Below are 9,782 nucleotides of genomic sequence, written 5' to 3'. Positions count from 1 at the left end.
CAAATAACCCAATTTCATTCCTTTTTATGGCCGAGTAATATTCCATTGTATACATGTATGAAATCGTCTTTATCCCTGCAATATGAAGACCAGAAATGGAGAGGGGAGAGGTTAGAATGGAAAATGCTACTGAAAACATCTCTGTCCCAAAGGCCTCTGCTCACGGCCAAAGGAGAGTGTCTTTGGAGGATACTCAGTGCACCCTCCGTCACCTCTGTTTATTCAAGAGACCAACTAAGTTGCCCATCTATTCAGTCACACTCAGAACTTGATGTTCAGAGCACCAGACTTCTCTCAGTTCCTAACTCTTTTCGCTGCCGTTTCTCTTGCGGAGTACTGATGCTTCCTCATATCTATACCTTCTCTGCCTCACATTCAAGGAAGCACTAATCACCCTCCAAGAGGAGGAAGAAAAGAGATGCTAAGGCACCACCCACTGATTTTTTTTTAAGTAAGTCTCTTTCCTTCTTATTTCAAAGTGTATTATCTCATGATCAGAACTCATTATCGCTTGCTTTGAAATTTGCATGGGTACCTAGGTCTCTGAGAAAACATTAGCATGTTATATAATTAGAAGGCTTAAAAAGTACTACCATGTGTAAAGTAAGACACTAGCGAACTTAGAGAATGGGAAATAGAGTAGCTAGGGTCACCATACCACAATACTTTTGGAAGTCAGCTCTTCCAATAAAATCTTTATACAAAGTTGAAAGTTTTGGGGAAAAAAGTTACCTTATCTGGGCTCTGAGCCAAAGAGATAGTTTGAAGATTGAGTTCATAGATATTTTAGGAGAATCAAACATCAAATGTGCAGCAAAACTTGATTCAGCTGAAGAATCAAGGGACTCATCTTATCTCAATAGATATGAACCTTTATTGATGTGATGAAGCTGTGATAAATATGACCCAAATATCATAATTATAAAAAAGATGAGGGGAGAACACTCATGCTGTCCATGTCCTCACTGATTATGTTTGGCCATTGCGTCCAACTCCTAGAAACGAACACAGTGTCTAGAATGGAACTCAACCATCAACCCCATCTCATCAAAATTTTAGGATTATAACTGAATTCACGTATTAACTTCAACAACAAATTTTGAAGGAAAGAAAAACAGCAAAGTGTGCTAGTTGAAGGCTTCCCCAGGGGCTCAGTCAGTAAAGAATCCTCCTGCAATGCAGGAGACGCAGATTCAATCCTTGAGTTGGGAAGATCCCCTGGAGAGGAAAATGGCACCCCACTCCAGTATTCTCACCTGGCAAACCCCATGGACAGAGGAGCCTGACGGGCTACAGTCCTTGGGGTCACAAGGAGTCAGAGATGACCAAACAGCTAAGCACACAGCACAACAGAACGGGACTATGTGCCCTGAACCAACCCTGATCCAATCCTGCCTTTCATTCACCCGAAGCCTAGGTCCACACTATAAAAGTGAAGTAACTAAGGGCAGGCCTTAATGGCCTCTTTTTCCACAAGCTTACTGCAGGAAGGGGGAGCCCTGTGCCAGATGAGCCGGAATGCCATTCAGATGTTAGTAGAAAGATCTTAATGCTAAGATACATGAAAATTCAATCTTTTGTGGTTTGTGGGAATGGAAAAACAAACACCAAATAAGTCCTGGTATTTGGACCACAGCAGTGGGGGACGTTTAGAAAATTCTCCCAAAAAGGCAATTTGGCAAAGACCAACGAGCTCAAAGAAGCTAGCTTGGGAACCTGGCCTACTTGCAGCAGAAAGTGCCATCAAAAAGTCTTTGCTCTCATCATGGAATTCATTGCACGTGGTCCCAAACGAAAAGCCACGTTTGTAGACAAATGGTGCATTTCAGAGAAATTACATCTACTATAGCTATGCAAGAGTTTCCATCTAACTCACCTAAGAAATCATGAATTTTAGTACTTTTTCACACAATCAATAAGAATTGTTGGAAGTGGAACTTGGGACTGCATATTAATCTTACATCCAGCTCCTTGCTAGCTTTCAACAGCAACTATTCATCTTGTTGAGCTTATAGGAGTGATTTGTTTCATCTGTACACTCCATGCACAGCTAAATATAAAACCAACTTCTATTTAACCAAGTGGACTAACAGCATGATGCCTATCAGGGTAGCCTGCAACCTTGGTGTAACATTGCAAATGCCCACAACATGTCAGCAGGGCAGCCAGACCATTAGAATGTTGCTTAATAATGAACCGTGATTGATAGATTGACTAATAGGAATTTTCCATCTTAAGTTGCAGACAGATCTGGCTATATGGTTTCTTTTCCAAACGCTATAACAAATATTCTGCCTTGTGTTGAAGTGCTTCCATTACTTAATCCACTTATTGGATATCGAGTTAAAATTATCCATTAAGCAAATGACTCATTCTCATTCAGTTAAATGAGAAGTGTAAATGGACTTCACCTTTTACAATATGTGAAGGCTGCCACAGTCCCTGTTTTACAAGTCTTCATCCATCCTGCTGTTACTGCCTTCAATAATGGAGCTTAGACCCTTCGCAAGTATGAAGAGAGATTGAAACGCTGGCTGCCTCCTTCAAAGAGTCAATTTCACTTGATACAGATATTATTTGTTACCTTTAACCCTGGAGCAGCCATAGGCAGGAAGAGTAGATCACAACCGTTGTCACCTCTGCAAAACCATCTGGGCTTTTTAAATCCACCACATTGCTCATGACTTCCCTTGGTGGTCCAGTGGTTAAGAAATCGCCTTCCAACACAGGGGATTCAAGTCTGACCCCTGGTGAAGGAACTAAGATCCCACACGCCACGGACAACAGAAGATTTGATGCTTTTGAGCTGTGGTTCTAGAGAAGACTTTTGAGAGTCCCTTGGACAGCAAGGAAATCAAACTAGTCAATCCTAAAGGAAATCAACCTTGAATATTCATTGAAAGGACTGATGCTGAAGGTGAAGTTCCAATATTTTGAGCTACCTGATATGAAGAGCTGACTCATTGGAAAAGACCCTGATGCTGGGAACGATTGAAGTCAGGAGGAGAAGGAGGAGACAGAGGGTAAGATGATTAGATGGCATCACCGACTCAATGGACATGAGTTTGAGTAACTCCGGGAGATGGTGCTGTGCTACTGGCCATGGGGTCGCAAAGAGCTGGACACGGCTTAGATGCTGAACAATGGATAATGTTTCTCATAGTCTCTAATTTGTAGCACAATCACTTGCAAATTTTCACTTGCAAATTCCTGCACAGAGAGTTTAAAATAAACTCAAGGTCAGTTCTTGATCCTCACACACCAAAAATCTGTGGGAATTTATGTGAGTGTTTAGATTTAATACGCTATGTGAAAGAGTGTGTGTGTGTGTGTGTGTGTGTGTGTGTGTGTGTGTGTTCAGGAGGTTCTTTTTACAGAAAAATAATACAGTAAAAGCAGTACTTGAAAACAATGGCAAATCTGACCCAAGTAGGCTGTTTTTCCTAAAGAAAATATCAGAAGCAAGAAGGTCAGCTAGATGGCAATAGAGACATCTCTTCTTGATTAGATGTCCCATCTCTTCTGCTCACACCCTCACATAATTCTGCTTTAAGTGACAACCATGGACAGGAAACTAACTCATTAGCAGAAATGGGTACTTAGAGTCTAGCAGAGGAGTTAGAAAGTAAGTAAGAAACAGAGGGAAAAAATAGATTATATAAGGTTACAGAAGAAATAGTATTTCCTGGCAGCTCACCTGGTAAAGAATCCACCTGCAATGCAGGAGACCCCAGTTCAATTTCTGGGTCAGGAAGATCCACTGGAGAAGGGATAGGCCACCTACTCCAGTATTCTTGGGCTTCCATGATGGCTAAGCTGGTAAAGAATCTACCTGCAATGTGGGAGACTTAGGTTTGATCCTTGGGCTGGGAAGATCCCCTGGAGAAGGGAACAGCTACCCGCTCCAATATTCTGGCCTGGAGAATTCCGTGGACTGTATAGTCAGTGGGGTCAAAAAGAGTCGGACACAACTGAGTGACTTTCACTTCACTTCACTTCACTTCACTTCACTTCACAGAAGAAATAAACAAGATGATGTGATAGAGGAAGCATCTGAGGAAGTGCCAGTGAGCTGAATCCTAAAGGTAGAAAGTGAATCAGCTATGGCAAGAGGGAAAAGGACCTTTCCGAGCAATAGGAAGAGCTGAGTCAGGAAAATGATCGTTGTGTTCAAGCAGCAGTAGGAAAGTTCATAGGGATGATGAAGAACAAGGAGAAGGGTGGTAAGAAATAAGTTCAGAGCAATAAGGCAAGCCCCCATTTACACAGGTGGTGCTTGTGGTAAAGAAAGTAGAAGGGAAAGTTGCTCAGTCGTGTCCGACTCTTTGTGACCCCACGGACTATACAGTCCATGGAATTCTCCAGGCCAGAATACTGGAGTGAGTAGCCTTTCCCTTCTCCAGGGGATCTTCCCAACCCAGGGATCGAACCCAGGTCTCCCACACTGCAGGCAGATTCCTTACCAGCTGAGCCACAAGGGGAACCCAAAAATACTGGAGTGGGTAGCCTACCCCTTCTCCAGGGGATCTTCCCTACCCAGAAATCGAACCGTGGTCTCCTGCATTGCAGGCGGATTCTTTATCAACTGAGCTATCAGGGAAGCCCCCAGTGGTAAAGAAGCCCTCCTGCCTAAACAGGAGATGTAAGAGACACAAGTTCGATCCTGGGTCAGGAAGATCCCCTGGAGAAGGGTATGGCAACCCACTCAAGTATTCTTGCTGGAGAAGCCTATGGAAAAAGGAGCCTGTCGGGCTACAGTCCATGGGGTTGCATAGAGTTGGACATGACTGCAGCGATTTAGCACATAGATTACACAAGATCTCGCAGCTCTCACAGCAGTGGAAGGCTATTGGACGGGTTTGAGTGGAGGAATAATGTAACTTCACTTGCATCAATAAAGGATGTTCTGGCTGTTGTGTAGAGAAGCTCAAAGATGAAAGCAGAGCAGCAGTTCAGACAAGATACGGAATAAGCATAAGGCAGAACATTGCAGCTCAGGCCAGACCAGGATTTTAGAAGTCTAGAGAAGTGGGTGGAGGGGTGATATAGTCAGAGCTCAGCGCTATAGCAACTCTGGAAATGCTAATGGTTTGTCAGAAATTCCCTAAGGTTGAACAGCCAGGGAGGCAGGAAGATGAACTTAGAGCTGTCCATGGGGGAGACGATTCATGAGTCCCACATACTAAGGAAACAGATGCTCCAAGCAGATTAGATACAAACCCCACTATCTAATATTTTCCAGCACTTGTAAAGTTGCATATGTACTGCCTACTTGAATCCTCACAACATCTCTGCCAAGTAGATATAATGATTATCAGGCTTGCTTATAGGTGAGAAAAAGAGAACTGACTTAAATAAGTAGCCAATGAACGGAATAGTCCAACTATACCATTATGGAAAGATGTGCACGCACGTTCACTCGCTTCAGTCATGCCTGACTCTTGGTGACCCTGTGGACTGTAGCCCACCAAGCTCTTCTGTCCTTAGGATTCTCCAGGCAAGAATACTGGAGTGGGCTGCCATGCCCTCCTCCAAGGGATCTTCCGGATCCAGGGATCAAACCTGCATCTCCTGCACTGCAGGTAGAGTCTTAACCACTGAGTCACCAGGGAAGCCCCTTTGTAAAGATCAGTTCAGTTCAGTTCGGTTGCTCAGTTGTGTCCGACTCTTTGCAACCCCGTGGACTGCAGCATGCCAGACTTCCCTGTTCATCACCAACTCCTGGAGTTCACTCAGACTCATGTCCATTGAGTCAGTGGTGCCATCCAACCATCTCATCCTCTGTCATCCCCTTTTACTCCTGCCTTCAATCTTTCCCAGCATCAGGGTCTTTTCTAATGAGTCAGTTCTTTGCATAATGTGGCCAAAGTATTAGAGCTTCAGCTTCGGCATCAGTCTTTCCAATGAATATTCAGGACTGATTTCCGTTAGGATGGACTGGTTGAATCTCCTTGCAGTCCAAAAGACTCTCAAGAGTCTTCTCCAACACATCACAAAACCATCGATTAGTTGGCGCTCAGCTTTCTTTGTGGTCCAGCTCTCACATCCATACATGACTGCTGGAAAAACCATAGCTTGACTAGATAGACCTTTTTTGACAATGTCTCTGCTTTTTAATACACTGTCTAGGCTTGTCATACAGTCCATGGGGTTACAAAGAGTCGGACACAACTGAGCGACTGAACTGAGCTGAGGTTTGTCATAACTTTTCCTCCAAGGAGCAAGCGTCTTTTAATTTCATGGCTGCAGTCATCATCTGCAGTGATTTTGAAGCCAGGAAAATAAAGTCTCTCACTGTTTCCATTGTTTCCCCTTCTATTTGCCAGGAAGTGATGGGACTGGATGCCATGATCTTAGTTTTCTGAATGTTGAGTTTTAAGCCAGCTTTTTCACTCTCACTTTCATCAAGAGGCTCTTTAGTTCTTCTTTGCTTTCTGCCATAAGGGTGGTGTCATCTGCATATCTGAGGTTATTGATATTTTTTCCCACAATCTTGATTCCAGCCTGTGCTTCATCCAGCCCGGCATTTCATATGATGTACTCTGTATATAAGTTTAATAAGCAGGGTGACAATACATAGCCTTGACGTACTCCTTTCCCAGTTTGGAACCAGTTCATTGTTACATGTGTGATTCTGACTGTTGCTTCTTGACCTGCATACAGATTTCTCAGGAGGCCGGTAATGTGGTCTGGTATCCCCATCTCTTGAAGAGTTTTCCACAGTTTGTTGTGATCCACAAAGTCAAAGGCTTTAGTGTAGTCAATAAAGCAGAAGTAGATGTTTTTCTGGAATTCTCATGTTTTTACTATGATTCAGCAGATGTTGGCAATTTGATCTCTGGTTCATCTGCCTTTTCTAAATCCATCTTAAACATCTGGGAGTTCACGGTTCATGTACTGTTGAAGCCTGACTTGGAGAATTTTCAGCATTACTTTGCTAGCATGTAAGATGAGTGCAATTGTGCAGTAGTTTGAACAATCTTTGGCATTGCCTTTCTTTGCTATTGGAATGAGAACTGACCTTTTCCACCCTGTGGCCACTGCTGAGTTTTCCAAATTTGCTGGCATATTGAGTGCAGCACTTTCACAGCATCATCTTTCAGGATGTGAAATAGCTCAGCAGGAATTCCATCACTTCCACGAGCTTTGTTTGTAGTGATGCTTCCTAAGGCTCACCTGACTTTGCACTCCAGGATGTCTGGCTCTAGATGAGTGATCACACCATAGTGATTATCTGGGTCATGAAGATCTTTTCTGTATAGATAGCTGTGTCCTGTTTCTCTTGCTTGATCACTGAGGACTGGAACCATGTCTCATTCCTGCTGATAGACTTACTGACTGTATTACAAGAACTGATCAGTCAGGAGTTGTTGGAGGTGGACCAGAGAAAGAACAGTCCTTGATGTTTTAATGAGGAGGTTGAATTGCAATAACTCTTTTCCACTCTCCTGTGCAGTAGTTCTCAAAGTGTGATCCCCAGATGAAACATCACTGCCGTTGTCAGAAAGGCACGATCTTGGGTCCTACCCCAAACCTACTGCATCAGAAACTCTGGGACTGGGAAATAGCAAAATGAGGGTTAACCGGCCCTTTAGGTGATTCTGATGCTGGTTCCCGCTGAGAACCACTGCTCTGGTCCAACACTATTTCTCTTGACAAGGAGAAGGGAGAGACAGGGGAGCTGGGAATAGAGAAAAGAATTGAACATGACAGGCTGGAAATGCAGCGACATCAGCTCACAGAGATACTAAAGTATATTTTAAAAAGAGAAGAAAGTGCTTCAGGAGGAGACAAGAACCCCTGCTTAGTACCGCACTGGACCTCACTGGACCGCACGTCCTGTCTGCAGTGTTTGTGATTAGGGAACGTGCAAATGTCTTGATGGCACCAGTTGCCTCATAGAGTAGGTATCTGCACCTTTAAAAGAAAACAGAAAGCAAGATAAAACTCCTGTGGAGGGATTTGTACCGTGTGATCCTGTTCCTCCCATCCTTGACAAGGGCTGCATACTTGGCTTTGACCTTGAACTAGACCAATCAAGTTCTCTCTTCCAGAGCAGAAGGTTGGACAGGAGAAGACAAAGAAACAGTAGGTGGTCTTTCTGCTCCCTTGAACTGAGAGACCCAGTAAACTTGGTAACATGGCAGCTACGTGGCTGCTGCGTGTAGGTATATTCCAGAAAACAACTGCCCTGTGCAGAAAGCAAAAGGGGCCCAAAGCACATTTAGAAATCAGAGAAAGCAGCTGTGTGGTTTCCATAACATTTCTGTTTCTGGTTGTATCTCCTATCCTTGGATTCTGTGAACTATCCCCTTAGAATTCCAACCAATTCTCCATTTTCACTTGTCAGAATAGTTTTCTACTCCTTAATGCCAAAGGATTCCTGTTACCTGCATGTCAAATACTTCAAGTTTTCTACCTATACCAACATTTCTTTTGAGTCATATTGAAGCCTGCCTGCCTTGGTAAAGATGAGGGAGACCCATGTCACTTTACCGCTCAGAAGGAAAGAGTCCCAACACCTTTGTCTCAGCATCTTCCTTTATGTTCAGTTTGACGTCACTCCTGAAAGCAGTAGTTATAAAAAAAAATAGATTCTAATAACTTTTCTCCATCTCTTATTCACGTGAGAGTTGAAAATGGCCTAAGCTAATAATAAAGCTTCCAAATTTCCATTTCTTCAGCAGAACTTGAATGCACCTGGAGCTCTCTTTCAAGTTAATAGGAGCCCTAAATGAGAGCTGGCTATGCAGAGCAGCACTGAAAGCTGGCACCCCATCACAAGTGTTCTCCGTATGTGAGCCCTTGGAAGGTGTGGTTGAGCAAAAGGAAGGTGTTAATGCTTAATGTTCAATTTCCTTCTTTAGTAGATTCAAACTGTACCCACATGGTCTCATAAAAGGCTTAATTCACATTTCTCTGAAATTGCAAAGGCAGGATCCTTAATTATCTGGCATATGGAAAAACCTATATAAAACCAAAGCAAATTGTATTTTAGAAGTGAGGATAATGGATTAGGAAGGTCAAGATTAGCATTTTTTTTAACCGAACACATATTTAAGAAAATGTATCTCAATTATTTATTTTTCTAAAAATCTTACAAGAGCCCTGTGATGCTTTTCTGCTTCTAGAACATTTGTCATGCTTGCAGACAGCAACTAATATATGCTGGTCCTATCAACAACAGCCTTCCTTTTCACTGAACTGTGAAATTTCCTTGTGGGTGGAATTTCTAATTTCACAACTCCAAAAACAGGTAGATCACTCAAAATATTCCATAAACTTTAAAATGTATCCTTACAACTATCACTGAAGTTATCCTTTATTCAATATATTTCATGATATCTTTATTAAGCATCCATCATCTGCCAAGCATAGAGCTCATTGATCACTTTGTGCCCAAAGAGGAGACGAAGAAAAATGAAAGAGTGCTTAGAAGTGTAAAAATGAGCTATGGTAGCCCAGAGGACGAACAACGCAAGAACTCATTCATGGTGCTTAAAATGAAGAATAGTGTGTATTTTCATCATCGGGTCCCTGTTAATTTTTGAGACTGTGGGTGAATTCAACTGACTGAGCATCCCTGGATATCTCAGGATCTCATGCATGCTGGTTCAGAGGAGTGTTTGGTCAACCCTTTTGCTTTGGTCAATATTCTTAAGAAAACAAATGTCAAAGGACAGAAGATATCCTGTTTTGTAATTAGGATTGCTGTTCTGTCTCTCAGTAGTGTCTAACTCTTGGCGACCACATGGACTGCGGCACACCAGCCTTCCCTGTCC

This window comes from Budorcas taxicolor, chromosome 11, assembly GCF_023091745.1.
Source record: "Budorcas taxicolor isolate Tak-1 chromosome 11, Takin1.1, whole genome shotgun sequence".
In the NCBI taxonomy this organism is placed as follows: Eukaryota; Metazoa; Chordata; class Mammalia; order Artiodactyla; family Bovidae; genus Budorcas; species Budorcas taxicolor.
This window is presented reverse-complemented; position numbering follows the sequence as displayed.